This window comes from Syngnathoides biaculeatus, chromosome 19 (assembly GCF_019802595.1).
Source record: "Syngnathoides biaculeatus isolate LvHL_M chromosome 19, ASM1980259v1, whole genome shotgun sequence".
Taxonomy (NCBI): domain Eukaryota; kingdom Metazoa; phylum Chordata; class Actinopteri; order Syngnathiformes; family Syngnathidae; genus Syngnathoides; species Syngnathoides biaculeatus.
The window spans coordinates 11,755,726-11,771,164 of record NC_084658.1 but is presented as its reverse complement, the minus strand read 5'-3'; the positions used below and the strand labels follow the sequence as shown (position 1 = coordinate 11,771,164).

Genomic DNA, 15,439 nt, shown 5'->3' with positions numbered 1-15,439 from the left:
AATCGGCTCTTGGAAATTGCTCAAATTTGCTCCTTTTTTTTTTTTTTTTTTTTAAATCAATATCTGCGTAACCCGCTCTAGTACGAACTCAAGCCTATTTGGACATCCTGAAGGTCAGCTGTGCTCGCCGGTCTGCCGATTGCCTGGTGCCGCGCTCCGCGGAGCCGGCAAGTCTGAGCGTCCAGACAGACTCCACCCATCCAGCTTCCCCGACTCTCCCTCCGCTTTTTTTGCAAGACACAACAATGAGCCACGCACGAAAACCCGCACTCGCATCCGTCGGTGACGACGTACAGTCAGCCCGTCTCTCCTGAAAATAATCGGCGAGTAACAATTACGGCGCATCCAGACACGGGGGGGGGGGGGGGGGTCATCGGTTCCGCGTTCAACGCTAATTATAGCAGCCCGACACATGTGCGGCGGCGTTGTTTGGACAACAAGCAAAAGAGGCTTCTTGCTTCCCCGCTGCGAGTTCTCAGCATCGGTTCGTTTGTTGAGGTGTCCTTGGCCAAGTCCTTCCGAGATAAACAGGAAGCAGAGAACTCGAGCCCCGTTTCATGTCAGCCTCTGAAGTCGCCTGCCGCGTCTGTCAGCACCTCCTTTTCCATTTTTTTATGGGGGGGGGGTAGAACAAGTAAGATGTTCCAGGGAACACTGCGACTCACACGTTGACCCTCCCTTCTAAGAAAACTTCTCAGAAAAGGAGCTGTGCGAAGAGTGGATGTTGACAAGGGGTGTGGGTGGAGGGGGGAGGGGGGGGAGTGCCAGAAAGCCACCAAGACAGGCCTGCATACATTAAAACCTCCTCTTTTAAAGTGTGCCAAAGAGTTCAAACTCTGATCTTCACCCCCCCCCCCCCCCCCAACACAACCGTTGCCAATGGTTTCCATCTGCGGCCATTGAACGCACGCGTCACGCTGCCGCCGTGTTATCATTTTACGACCTCGTAAACGTATCTCTAACGCGAGCGCCGGGGCCCTCAAGTGAAATGAAACAGGTGTAATTTGGAAAATTCTTGTTCGGACGACCCGAAACAACGGTTTTGCTTCGGTGGGAGGGAAAAAATACCTCGTCGATGTCGATTGTAAGAAGTCCGTGACAATGATTTGAGAGGTTAAAAATATCTAATGATACAGAAAGACCATATAGAAATGCTATTTTAATAACTATCTCTCACACGCTTGAACCATTTAAGCACTTTTGGGTTTGCACAACCAAGTTCTGTTCCTACAAATGTGTACACAAATCGGTGCCGTCTAAATCTAGCCAACACTAATGCACTAGTGAAATCACAATTCCTGCAGAATGTTGCATAATAATCACTTCGAGGCAAGAAATATAAAACAATCCGAAGCAGAACTAAGTGTGATGGCGACCAAGGATTCTTTCGGATGAGCCGCACCCACAACTGGAAAAAAAAAACATTTATGTTTGCTTTGTCTTCAGGTCTCTAAAATCTTGTAGCCACCTCATCAAAGACTAAATTCACAACAACATCTGTGTCGGTAGAAATCGAGACCCCCCCCCCCTCCCCCACTCTCCCTCCGCCCCACTTTCCGCCTGGAGGAGTGACGCGGGCCCAGATGAGATAGCCTGATGTTGTTGCGGTCAGAGCGGCCAGACGGGCACGACTCGTTTCAAGGATGGTGGAAGGGAGGAGGCGCAGGGAGGGCGTGATTGATGGTTCCAGCTGTCCCGGAGGAGAGCGCAACACAGGCGGACAGCTGGTCACCTGCAGGACCCAGACACGGCTGTGACGGAGGGCCACGGCATTGTGTTTCGATGCGGAGTTCGTCCGGGCCCCTCTCGGGGAGGAGGGGGACGCTCAGACAGAAGAAATAAAATACTTGATGAGTGGAGGGAAATGGATGAGAATATGTTTCAGTGTTGGGACAGTAAATGCCAATTCATAACGTAGGATGCGATCCAGTTATGCTGAAAATCCCTGATGCAAAGACTCCATATGAATATACAATATGTTTTCAATTATTAATCCTCCCACACACTTCAAACACAGACCCACTTATTAAAACTTTTTAAACCTATTACTCTGTGCCTGTTATCTCTGTCAACAACAACAAAAAGGTGAAAATCTTGCTCGTGGGCTTATTCTCCAAATAAAGAGGCACCACATGCTTGCTTCAAGTTGCCACTCCAAGTTGAACTCTTACACAATTACCAAACCGTTTCATTTTTTCCCCCAAACAAATGTCAACTAGCTTAAAGCTAGCTGATAATGTGAAGCGCCAGCAAGCATAAATATTACCATAATTATAAACCTTATAACTACTGATATTATATACACACAGAGCAGCAGCAATACAAACAGAGAACACAATGATACAAGCGTAATATTCTCTCCTCCGTGGGAGCAATGAAATATTAAAATGGCAAAACGTGTTTATGTTTTATACAAAAGGAGAATGCTCAGGTGCGCAATGGAAAATGTTGACGATACCCCGCCAAAATAAATACCGGTAATAGCTCAAACCCTAAAGTATCTCAAAATTATAAACGACACAGCGGTGGCTTGAACAACGAGCCAGGATATAGCGGGAACATCGTACTGATAAAACCTTTTATAACCGCGAGTAATGGCTGCTTTGACAGAAGGTGCGGGAGAGAATAGAGACGCGATGAGCTCACTCAAGGCACATGGATTAATCCAGAAGCAAAAGGGGAGCAAAAAAAAAAAAAAAAAAAAATCACCCTCTTCCTCCTCCTCCTGTTCTTCTTCTCGCAGGCAAGCAGCCAATCAGCACACAGGAGGGCTATTTCACTTAGAGACCAAAGAATCTGGCCCGCGATATGACATCATTGACTGGCCATTAAAAAGGAGGAGAGGTCACATTTTTCCTTTCCATCCCCCGTCAGACCCAAAGACAAGACACGACATCGGGGCAAAAAGGATGAGAGGCCGACAACGAGAAAAACGTGGCCAATCAGCGACGAGGAAGTCCGCTCTTCATGGAAGACTTTGCACAAGACTTTCGGGCGGGAGCTCCCATAAGTCAGGGGTGGAACTGAAAAACAAATCTCAAGTCCCGTTTTATTGGTTTGCCGCAAAAGGTTGTGCACGTTAAGATAAAAGTAGTGTAGCTCCTGAACAAAATGCACAGGTTTAAATATCACAAACTGTAATTCCCGCTAAAATTATGATAGTTAAAATACAACATCCGATAATCCCTACAGGTCAAAATAAGGACACAGTAAAACCTCGAAAGCTGCACTGGTTAAATTACGACGAGCGTTGGCTAAAATACAACTACAGTAAGTGTGCCCAAAGTCGTGCACGTTAAAGTGCAACTTATTAATAAATCCGCAAATATTGTACTGGTTAAAAGAACATTTCCTTAAATCCCTCGGGAGTTGTGAGCGTTAAATCTGCGACTCCTGTAAAACTCTCAAAATGTACACGTAAACAAAAGACAACTTCAAGTTGCAGTTGTTAAAATAAGACTTTTTCAACCCCTTTCTTTTAATATTTACCAATTTGTAAGTGTGCGTCCAAATAATCTCACGAACGGTCCGGGTCCGCGTAGAAAGCCACCCGGGTCCGGATTCAGACCCTCGTCCGCCTGTTGAGGACCCCCGCCCTCCAGCGAACAGGAACCCCCAAGCTCGTCGGTCCGCGGCCACGTCCAGATATCGCGGCTCGCCCCGGAGACGGGGCCCGACTCGTAAATTGTCCCGAACTCGCGCCGCCGTTGTCGCCATTCCTCGGGAGAACAAGAAAACGCTCCGGACTCAAAGCTTCCATTCATTGGCTTAACAAACGAGCACTATGTACCGAGTTGCCCTCTCTGCTTGCTGCATACTGTAACGTGTGTGTTTTCTGTACTTTTGTGCGTTTGGCTTTAAGGCCACAACAAGCTGCCAGTTTGTGTGTGTATTTTTTTTTTATTTTTTATTTTTTTGGACTTGGCAATACCACAAGGCTGTCTCGGCTAATGCATTCTGGATTGTCTCTCCCAGGACTTTTGTTCTATGTTTTATTCATACGGCGTGATGCGCTATAGACTTCCCTCTGACACAATATTATTGATTGCTTAATAGACCATCAAAAAGAACGACCACACTCACGGCATTGAGAGCTAAAGGCACCTTTATGCTTATGGATAAAAATCATTGCAAAAATAACGCCGTGGCTAATTACCGCTCTATTACATTTTCTGAAAATGCGTTGTTAAGGTCAAATATTGTCATTCACAGGCAAGAAAAATGTTTTTTTTTCTGCTAACCAGGACATTGACCTACTTCCGACATGCGATTGATTAACCAATTATTCTCCAGAGGCAAAAAAAATCATTTAGGCACAACGAAGGTAAACATTATTTCAATAAGTAGGAAAAATCGACATACTGTATACATTATAAATATTGATGTAACACATACTTCCAGGACAAAGGAGTGGCTGAAGAAGATGGTTAGTATCCATTTTGTCGCGGGCCACATTGTACTAGCGGTTGCCTTCAAAGGGCCGTGATGTTTGTGAAACGATAAAAATCTTTAACCGCCTCATCATATTTACACAATTTATGAACTCGTTTTGGAATCAGAAATCAAGGGTAATGGGTTTTTCCAACTATTGTTGTTTGGTAACACAAAAATCCTTGTAATAGCTCAATGTTTGATGTGACAATTTTAAATTTTGAACCCAAAAAAATCATGGACGTTGATACAAATAATTTGTCTCCACTGGCCACATAAAATCACGTAGCGGCCCAGATCTGGACCCCGTGCCTTGAGTTTGACACCTGTGATTTAGAGAGTTTCTGTTTCACTTCTTCCTTCTCCAAAAGTCTCGCCACATGGAGTCAAGATGATCTTAAAGGTACGGGACCAGCCGCAGAACACAAGATACATATTTTTCGTGAAATGGAGGCGATTGGAAGTAAAACAGTCGTGGACTCACTGTGCCGCACAGACATCTGACGGCGCTCAAGGAGTCCACTCGTACGGGCCTGGCTTCAGGTTGCCGCTGCGGATTTAAACGACTCCCGTGCAGGCTTGGGAGAAATTTGCTGCGGGCGGATGAAACCAAAGTCAAACTATCACGCCGTCCAATGGACCCGCCGTGTTTTGGAGGCAGAAAAATGTCAACGCGTGAGCCAAATAACACCAGACCCACAGTCAAGAGGTCTCGAGACCTCGGCTCAACAGAAAACCAGTGGATCCAAAAATTAGTTCCTCCAATTAAACAACTACGAACCACATTTGGAAGTCTATTTGATGAATATCCTTTGACCCACCATAAAACTGATCGAGTAGTCCACGTCTCTCGTAATATCTACAACATGGCTTCCTGGACTACACAGAAATCTACACAACAGCATGGGTGTTTGTTATGGTTTATCTTTATGCTCCAAAAAGTAATAACAACGCACACAATAATAGGAACCTTGGCGACTGTCTGACGACAAAAGTGAAACCGCTACCCCCCCCCCTTTTTTTTTTTTTCGTGCTCCTCTGCCTTGGACTTCCTGGTTGAAATGTTTACATGCCACCCACGTGCTTTCAAAGAAATCCGAGAGGCCACTCAGGCATGGGAAATGCTTGGCTGCAAGCGACCGCTGTGCCAGGTACTGATAACGAAACAAAAATAAAAATGATGGGACTGTTTTGCTTGCGATTAGTCGTAGAAAAAAATAGAGAGAGAGATTTTGTATGCATATATGCATTTTTATATGTGATACATATATGCATATTTTGTGGAAAAAAACAAATATTTATCCCTCTATACGTTTTTGTCAACATTATACATACCGTAGATAGATAGATAGTAGATAGATAGATAGATAGATAGATAGATAGATAGATAGATAGATAGATGATAGATAGATAGATAGATAGATAGATAGATAGATAGATAGATAGATAGATAGATAGATAGATAGATAGATAGATAGATAGATAGATAGATAGATAGATAGATAGATACAAACATGCTTGCTATATTTCACTTGTCACAAAAGGGTTGTAAAAATGTTCTAATTTCAGGAAGGGCATCCGGCGTAAAAATTGTGCCAAACATATATATGCGTTCATCTGAGATGACACGCTGTGGCGACCCCGAAAGGGACAAGCCGAAAGAAACTTGCTATAGAAATTACTCCAGCGGTTATGCAATAGCCAGAATGTCAGACAAAGGTTCACTTGGTTGTTAAATTTCACATCTGATGACTGGCCAGGCGCTCCAGAGAGCCAACGATTTGTTTACACGCTATTAAATAGTCAATTTTCCATAATATGTTCCTTTATGCCCGAGTATTATTTTGACAAAGCTCTTGTAATGGCTGTCACGGTAAAGGTGTCCTTCTGTCGTCATGGCGACAGACTTCCGGGTCAGCACGTTGGAAGTTCCTCGTCGTGTCGCAGGAAGAAACCCGCAAGTTGCTTTATTTCCGAGCACTTCCCCTTTCTTTTTTTTTTTCTCTCTCAAAATGTCAGTGTCGAAACAGAAACCGCTGGGAAAAAGCAGCGACGCTTTGAGTTTATGGGGAAACGCGACGACCGGCCCGATGAACTGATAATCTTCCAGGAACTCTTGAGGTTCTTGTGGTGGTGGGTGGGGGGTGGCTCGAGATGAACTTTACTGGATGCGTGAGTCGCCATACGTAGAAATGAGTGCGTCGCCAATGACGGCCAATCGGCCCCCGTCCGCCTTCGCGCGGAAAAATTTGTTTGATTTATGTAATCTGTTCATTTGTGTTCATGAAGCAGACTGCGGGAATTGTGCGGTAACTTTCGCCTCAAAACTGCAGAAAGATTTAGCAATACTGGGCGACAGGAGCTGGGACGATTAGACACACTTTTTGTCTTTTTAAAGCATTTTTTAAGCTTTTTCCTGATAATAAACTGCATAGTAGAAATACATGTATAGTTTAAATAGTTTATATAATAAAATAATTTGAGAAAAACATTTATTTTTTTGCTTTTTTGTTTTGCTTTTTGCATATTGCTTAAAATATATGCTTTAGTAGTAGAATATATATATATATATATATATATATATATATATATATGACAATTGGAAATTTTGGTACAGATTTTTACTCGAAATAGGAAATTGACACTAGATTTGGCTTCGAGGGCCACATTAAATTAATTGGCAGGCCAGATCTGGCCCCCGGGCCTTGAGTATGACACCTGTGGTCTAAAATATAACACTTGTATTAGTAGAACATAAATTAAATTCAAAACTACTACTTTTCAAACTTTTTCTACGCCAATAAGCATACACACATAAAGGGAAAAAAAACCAAACGTACAGTGATGCCTCAGTTCTCGTTCACAATCCGCTCGAGAAAACTTCCAGAAGTGATTTGTTCGAAAACTGAATCGATGTTTCCCATTACAATGAATGGAAAAAGAAATAATGCGTTGCGATTGGAATCTCCCAGATGCGAGCCAGAGATAGAATCCACGATACACAATGTATCCGTAATAAAATACGACATCTATTTTTCATAATATGTCTTCCCGTGGGACAGAATACGGCGCCAACCTCTGGGCCGGCCGTGGAATGTGCGAGAGAGAGAGACAAGGAGCAGTGTTTACTGAGCACCAATGTCCACACATCCGTTCCCACAATGGCCCCATTGGGCGGGCCCAGGTTAATGCCCATTTAAAAAGGCCTTGCTGAACACTGAGGGAAGAAGTGGGGCCGCATACCCGAACTGCAGGGAGGCGGGGGCGGCTCATTCACAGCTGGGGTCCTCAACCTCCAACAGCCGAACCCCCCCCCCCCCCCACCCGCCTACCCTTCCTCCACACTTGCCGCGGCGAGTGTTTTCGCATCACCACCTCCACTTTTTTCCCACCTTTTAAACGACATGTCTGCAAAAGCGAGCGGAGACTGGGGCACGGTTTGGCTGAGGACAGGAGGCTGGCGGAAACAGGGAAAGGGGGAAGGGGGGGGGGCGAGAAAGAGATAAATAAAAAAAGGAAAAACAGGATGGATGGGCAGAGGGAATAGTTGGCCCCCCCCCTCCCACCTTTCTCCTTCTCCTCGTGTGAAGGACGAGCCCGGCAGGGCTGCGGTCCGGCCTCGGCCGATTGTGTATGACGCCTCACATGAGAACCCCCCCCAAAAACCGACCCCCCCCTCCCCCACCATTAATCACCCATGCAGGTCCCTCACTGGCAAACACAAAGACCCCACACGGTGACTTCCACTCGCACAACACACAAACGGCGCACGCATGCGTGGGGAGATTCCTACGCGCGGTCGGCGAAACACACGTCGTTATTTTGCAAGCGGGTTTTTGGCCTTCCAAGAGCCGAGGAAGGAATGCCGAGCTGGAGCCGGTCCAAACGAGCAGCCTTCAGTTTCCCTTGGCATCCTCCGAGTGAATTTGTGGCTTTTAATGCAACATGCTGCTGAGATGAACATGAAGAAAACTTGTGCAAGAAGCAGCTTTTGATAGAACTGAAAATACAAGAAGCAGCTCGCGGAAGCGTTTGTAGCGGGATTTTGGCCAAAAAAATAATAATAAAAAAATTATATGATGGGAGTCAAGTCTAAATATCAGGATTAACTTGAGGGGAGAAAAATACATCGTCAAGTTGTAATAACAGGAAAAAACATGGCATCATAATCAGGATGAACAGATGTTTCTGAATATTTTCTGCTTAGATTTTTTTTTGACATAGTAAAACTTTATAAAACACAATCACAAAAAACTATTAGTTTTCTTGCCAGCTTTTACATTTTTTCAAGAGGTATGATTTCCCTGCTCTGCCTTATAAAATGAAGTAAACAAACATCTCATTACAGCCTTTTTTTGGCTTTGCACGACAGGAGTCATCCGTTCTATGTTCTCGGAAACTTTTGACACCCCGTTTTTCCGAGTGTTGCTTTTTTTTTTTTTTTTTTCGCAAACTGTCATCTTGTTTCCGCGGTCTCCCGTAACCAAAATAGCGAAGACGTAAAGGGATATAACACACGCGATATTCCTCGTACGGGTCGAGCGGCCGATGTTTTCCAGGTCATCTGGCGGAGGAATCCCCGCAGCAATTCTATTTTCATCGGCTGCCTCGAGCGCACTGCGTCAGCGCCTCCATAGTGGGAGCCCGGGAAAGGACACGACCGAGGTCATCCCCTATATTAAGACCGACGAACCCGCGCCGCTACAGTTCTCTGCTACGTGATAAATAATATCATTACGCTTCTTTGCTTAAAAAAAAAAAAAAAAAAGGAATCTTGACGCTGTGGTGCAAAAACAACAAACCGTGTTTTTGAGGGCAATCAAAACAAGAACATGTGTCTGAGCGTGAAGATAATGCGGGAAATTGGGATTGATTGATGGAGCAATGCGGAGGTGGGACCGTGGAAGGCAAGGAGGTAAAAAGGCGGAGTTGCGCAAACAGCCGTCAGTGTGTATGTACGTGTGTGTGTGTGTGTGTGGTGTGTGTGTGTTTGTGGGCCCCCATCCCACCCAATCCCAACACCGGGCCACAATAATTTACCAGCTCCTCCATAACTAGCCATTGACAGGGAGAAGATGAAAACCAAATAAGGTGAAAGGCAAAAGGTCAACAGCTCCATAAACCTCTGTGTAACGAGCAATATTTGTTTACCGGCAGGACGGTCGGCGGGAGTCGTGCGTCGCGCGCGGGACCACATTAGTCAAGGGTCCAGCAGAGCTTGCGCGTGTGCAAAAAAAGAAAGACGATAATGTGCAAATTTTAATTTTTAACAGTTCGCATCAAAAGAGTTGGATCTGTGGTTTTTCTGCCAACCCAATAAGTGTAAACTTAAAAAAAAGAATAATTCTTTATAACATTTGCTAGTATGAAAAGCAACTGACGGACATTATTCAAAATTTGATTTAGTTTTTATACCATATCATGCTCATTTTGCAACATTTTACAAATAGAACAGGTCATTTTAATCATAATCAATTCTTGTTTGATATATGATGAAATTGTGTATTTTTTTTAATAATGGGAAGCACACTGAGAAAACAAATGATTGATGTATAAATAAAACAAAAATCTACAGATTAATCAATTTTTAAAACGATTGTTATAATTCCTTTGGCATTCAGATGACAGTTATGATTAATAGGGATGTAGTGAGCTTGAAAGTAGCTCTGGATCTTCACCCCGCCTTGCTGATCAGGTCATGGAGTATCTCATTGGAAGGGGGGGTTTATTTTCTAAATGAGCCTCGTTCTTACGCTGCATACTTTTTCACAAATTGGGAGTTAAGCTATAACGAGCTATAATGTTCCAGAGAGAAGAATAATTCTTTAAAAACGAGTCATTTCTAATATGTCCTCTTAAAATTGTCCACGACGGCCTCGATTTGCCACCCGACCCAAAATGGACGCGTTTGCTTGGTGAGAACCTGCGTAACGACCAGAAAACTGTCGCATGCATGCTAATGACGTGGGCTAATTCATTAAAAATAAAAAAAAATAAAAAAAAAAAAAAACAAATGAGCGCTTAAGGATTCAGGGGGCACACTTTTGCAAAGACTTGATTGGGCAACGAGATAATAAAGCAGTCGATATAAAAATAAAATCGACTTAACCTGCGCCCGCCAACCCAGCCCACACACGCACACACACACACGCATGTAGCATTAATGCTGTGTAGAGAATTTAATAAGGCGACGGTAGCCTGAAATATGCGGCCTATAAATTTTACAATCAAATAAGTGTTCGGAATTCCTCTATAAAATAATTGTGCGTCTAGACGTAATCCACTTACTTTATATGGAAGAATGGCGCGTGAGATGGTGGGTGGCACGTCTGGCCCGCAGTGGAGAAGTTCTGGGTTGGAATCTCGGCTCGTCTATTCTGAAAAGATGCGTTTTAGGTCAAACGGGAACCGAATTGTCCAAAGGCGTCAACGTGAGCGGCTGTTTGTCTAATATAAGTGCCCCGTGGTCCACATTTCAAAAACATTTTCGTTTACCTGTACGAAAGGAAACCTCGATCCAGCTAAACAAAATGTGAGTGGTTTTTGTTTTGTTTCGAGAAGAAAACCCGCCAAATTCAACAACAGTGGCTTTGGTTAAGAAGTGTGTGTGTGTGTGTGTGTGTGTGGTGTGTGTGTGTGTGTGTGTGTTTGTGGGCCCCCATCCCACCCAATCCCAACACCGGGCCACAATAATTTACCAGCTCCTCCATAACTAGCCATTGACAGGGAGAAGATGAAAACCAAATAAGGTGAAAGGCAAAAGGTCAACAGCTCCATAAACCTCTGTGTAACGAGCAATATTTGTTTACCGGCAGGACGGTCGGCGGGAGTCGTGCGTCGCGCGCGGGACCACATTAGTCAAGGGTCCAGCAGAGCTTGCGCGTGTGCAAAAAAAGAAAGACGATAATGTGCAAATTTTAATTTTTAACAGTTCGCATCAAAAGAGTTGGATCTGTGGTTTTTCTGCCAACCCAATAAGTGTAAACTTAAAAAAAAGAATAATTCTTTATAACATTTGCTAGTATGAAAAGCAACTGACGGACATTATTCAAAATTTGATTTAGTTTTTATACCATATCATGCTCATTTTGCAACATTTTACAAATAGAACAGGTCATTTTAATCATAATCAATTCTTGTTTGATATATGATGAAATTGTGTATTTTTTTTAATAATGGGAAGCACACTGAGAAAACAAATGATTGATGTATAAATAAAACAAAAATCTACAGATTAATCAATTTTTAAAACGATTGTTATAATTCCTTTGGCATTCAGATGACAGTTATGATTAATAGGGATGTAGTGAGCTTGAAAGTAGCTCTGGATCTTCACCCCGCCTTGCTGATCAGGTCATGGAGTATCTCATTGGAAGGGGGGGTTTATTTTCTAAATGAGCCTCGTTCTTACGCTGCATACTTTTTCACAAATTGGGAGTTAAGCTATAACGAGCTATAATGTTCCAGAGAGAAGAATAATTCTTTAAAAACGAGTCATTTCTAATATGTCCTCTTAAAATTGTCCACGACGGCCTCGATTTGCCACCCGACCCAAAATGGACGCGTTTGCTTGGTGAGAACCTGCGTAACGACCAGAAAACTGTCGCATGCATGCTAATGACGTGGGCTAATTCATTAAAAATAAAAAAAAAAATAAAAAATAAAAAAAAAACAAATGAGCGCTTAAGGATTCAGGGGGCACACTTTTGCAAAGACTTGATTGGGCAACGAGATAATAAAGCAGTCGATATAAAAATAAAATCGACTTAACCTGCGCCCGCCAACCCAGCCCACACACGCACACACACACACGCATGTAGCATTAATGCTGTGTAGAGAATTTAATAAGGCGACGGTAGCCTGAAATATGCGGCCTATAAATTTTACAATCAAATAAGTGTTCGGAATTCCTCTATAAAATAATTGTGCGTCTAGACGTAATCCACTTACTTTATATGGAAGAATGGCGCGTGAGATGGTGGGTGGCACGTCTGGCCCGCAGTGGAGAAGTTCTGGGTTGGAATCTCGGCTCGTCTATTCTGAAAAGATGCGTTTTAGGTCAAACGGGAACCGAATTGTCCAAAGGCGTCAACGTGAGCGGCTGTTTGTCTAATATAAGTGCCCCGTGGTCCACATTTCAAAAACATTTTCGTTTACCTGTACGAAAGGAAACCTCGATCCAGCTAAACAAAATGTGAGTGGTTTTTGTTTTGTTTCGAGAAGAAAACCCGCCAAATTCAACAACAGTGGCTTTGGTTAAGAAGTGTGTGTGTGTGTGTGTGTGTGTGTGGGTGGGGGACTGTATTAGAGAAATAACATGTTTCCTTTCTGTCTGATTAATGCATCGGTGGCAGATGCTGAGGGGATTAGGTCTAGATTAGTATCCTTTCCACTGACTGTTTTCCTGCCACGCTGCCTTTCCAGTGGTCCCCCTTTTAAGAAATAAACAGGATCAGCTTTCCCCCCGTGTTGTTGTTTCTTTTTTTTTTTTTTTATTTGTCTTTCACTCAACTGTATTACTTGTTTTCCACCGGCGATTGTCTTTGTTAGATCTTCAGCCACTAAGGGAGGATTTACGCGGCACTGTTCTAGTGACACAATTCTGATTTGTTTGCTCTTGAGTGGCACAATTGCCACATGCGTGATTCCAAATGTGTGTGTGTTCTATATATATATATATATATAGAGAGAGAGAGAGCGAGAGAGAGAGAGCGAGAGAGAGAGAGAGAGAGAGAGAGAGAGAGATCACACACACATACATATCACTTCATATTATATATGTTAACTGTTAGCAGGTTAGCATTTGAACTATTCCACTCCGTTTCCCAAGATGCTTATCCTCACAAGCGTTGCAGCAGTGCACGAGCCAATCCCAAACCATCCGTCCATCTATCCATTTTCTTCGGCGCTCTTCCTCACGAGGGTCGCGGGGAGTGCCGGAGCCTATCCCAGCCGTCAACGGGCAGGAGGCGGGGTACACCCTGAAACTGGTCGCCAGCCAATTGCAGGGCACATAGAGACAAACAGTCGCACTCACAATCACACCTAGGGGCAATTCAAAGTTAATTAATGTTGCATGTTTTTGGGGTGTGGGAGGAAAATGGAGTGCCCGGAAAAAACCCACACAGGCACAGGGAAAACCTGCAAACTCCACACAGAGGGGGCCGGGATCGAACCCGGGTCCTCAGAACTGTGAGGCCAATGCTTTACCAGCTGAGCCCACAGTCACACCTAGGGGCAATTTAGAGTGTCCAATTAATGCTACATGCTTTTGGGGTGTGGGAAGAAACCGGAGTGGCTGGAGAAAACCCACACAGGCACGAGGAGAAGATGCAAACTCCACACAGGAATCGAACCTGGGTCCTCAGGACTTGTGAGGCCAATGCTTAACCAGTTGATCTACCGTGCCGCCCCCCCCAAAATATCTTCTAGCTAAATAGTACCTGACCCCTGGGCAGAATGATCAATAAATTACTTTAGCACAACCTCAACTCCATCATTAATTTCCCATATTGCTTTACTATGTTAGCATATTGACTGCTAGCAAGTTAGCATTCCGCCCATTTTCTTTCAAAATAATATGTATTAAATCATGATGTTCTTTTGGGAGTCTTGTGTACTCAGGATGCAGTCGTGCAAATTGCTAGCATGTAACATTAAAATAATAATTTTGAAAAATCCCTTTTGGTCCAAAATTTCAAGTGATTCTCCAGGGGAAATATTCCTGCGCAGAATTTCAAAAACTCCCATGTTCTCGCTTTTGGAACATGAGTCACACGTTTTCACCGCCGTTAACCTGACTCATCAGCCTCGCCGCCAGAACGACAGCAGCGGAGGAAGTCGTAATATTATTTTGGTTCCAAAACACAAATACTTCTCGGGCGACAATTAGGTACCCGCAAAAGCTGCCGCAGGGAGATAAAGCTCCCGTTATCAGGGGCCCGTCGGGCGGTGTCGAGGAACTCCGGAGTCTCGCAAGGAGTGTCCCTGACCCTCTTCACCCAAGGAGCGCTTGTTTTCTCTTCCCGCCCCCCCCCCCCCCCCCCGAAACTGCACCCGGCAGTAGACGTGTGCTGGCTGGGCCTGTCAGATAATGACAAAGGATTATGTCGCCTGATTCCCACACCGGCAGCCCACTGTGTTTGCCTCCCCCTCTTTAGCCACAATTTATGGGCTCTGCAGAGCCGAGATAGATCCTCTATGAGCATAAGCCCTCAAAGGAATAAAGAGCAGCTCTTATCCGGCGGGGGGAGAGAAATAATCCCAATTCATGGTTCTGATTTGGGATTAACACAAATGAAAAAAAAAAAAGAAAAATTTAGTGAGATGTGATGGAATTATTTCTTCTGACCTTACGAGTTTGTAGCAACAATTTCGCATGCGGTGCAAAAATGCTGCATTTTCATTTTCTTGTGTCCCTCGCTGTTCTGTAAATTGGGGTGGGGGGGGGAGCACTTAGTTCTGAGTTCTGTTTTGACATAATCAGAATTTGTAATTACAAATGAACCTACACGAACACAATACATTAGCAATCATCACAGTATATATTTGAATGCTTATAGATTTAATGTATTTTTATTTCAAATAAAACTTGCTCAGACTAAAACTATCCTTGAATGTATTAAATAAATAAAATAATAATAATTTAACAATACATCTGAAATAAAATTGGAAAAGTCATTCGTTTATCTGTGGAATTAAATATTTAATCAAAACTCAACCTTTTCAATGCAAATGATATTATAGTTTGATAAATATTCACACACACAGACAAAATGAGTGCTATAGAAAACAGCATTTGTGCGTCATGTAAACCCCTGAAGTCGTTTTACGACACCATTCACCAATCACGTCAAAGGGACAATAAATTTGGACAAAACGCCAGAAGAGGTTCAGTCCGGCGCCTGTTTCCACACAGTCCGGGTCCCAGTGGGAAGGGATTTGCCGTCCAGATAGGATTAGGCGGCGTCTCTTTACACAACAGTGACGTGGATAAGGACTTGAGCAG

At 43.7% G+C, this 15,439-nt stretch overlaps 1 protein-coding gene and 1 long non-coding RNA gene across 2 annotated transcripts in view; both read right to left on the bottom strand.

The window, feature by feature from the left end:
- csrnp1b (cysteine-serine-rich nuclear protein 1b) overlaps positions 1–10,807 on the bottom strand; it is a 30,186-nt gene extending 19,379 nt beyond the window's left edge. Inside the window, exon 1 of the mRNA XM_061805180.1 lies at positions 10,720–10,807. The gene's annotated coding sequence lies outside the window, so the exon portion shown is untranslated. The remainder of the gene's footprint in view (positions 1–10,719) is intronic.
- Positions 10,808–11,718: 911 nt separating this feature from the next.
- LOC133492670 (uncharacterized) overlaps positions 11,719–15,439 on the bottom strand; it is a 71,339-nt gene continuing 67,618 nt past the window's right edge. The window contains exon 4 of the long non-coding RNA XR_009792721.1: positions 11,719–12,470. This is a non-coding gene — a long non-coding RNA (uncharacterized LOC133492670). The remainder of the gene's footprint in view (positions 12,471–15,439) is intronic.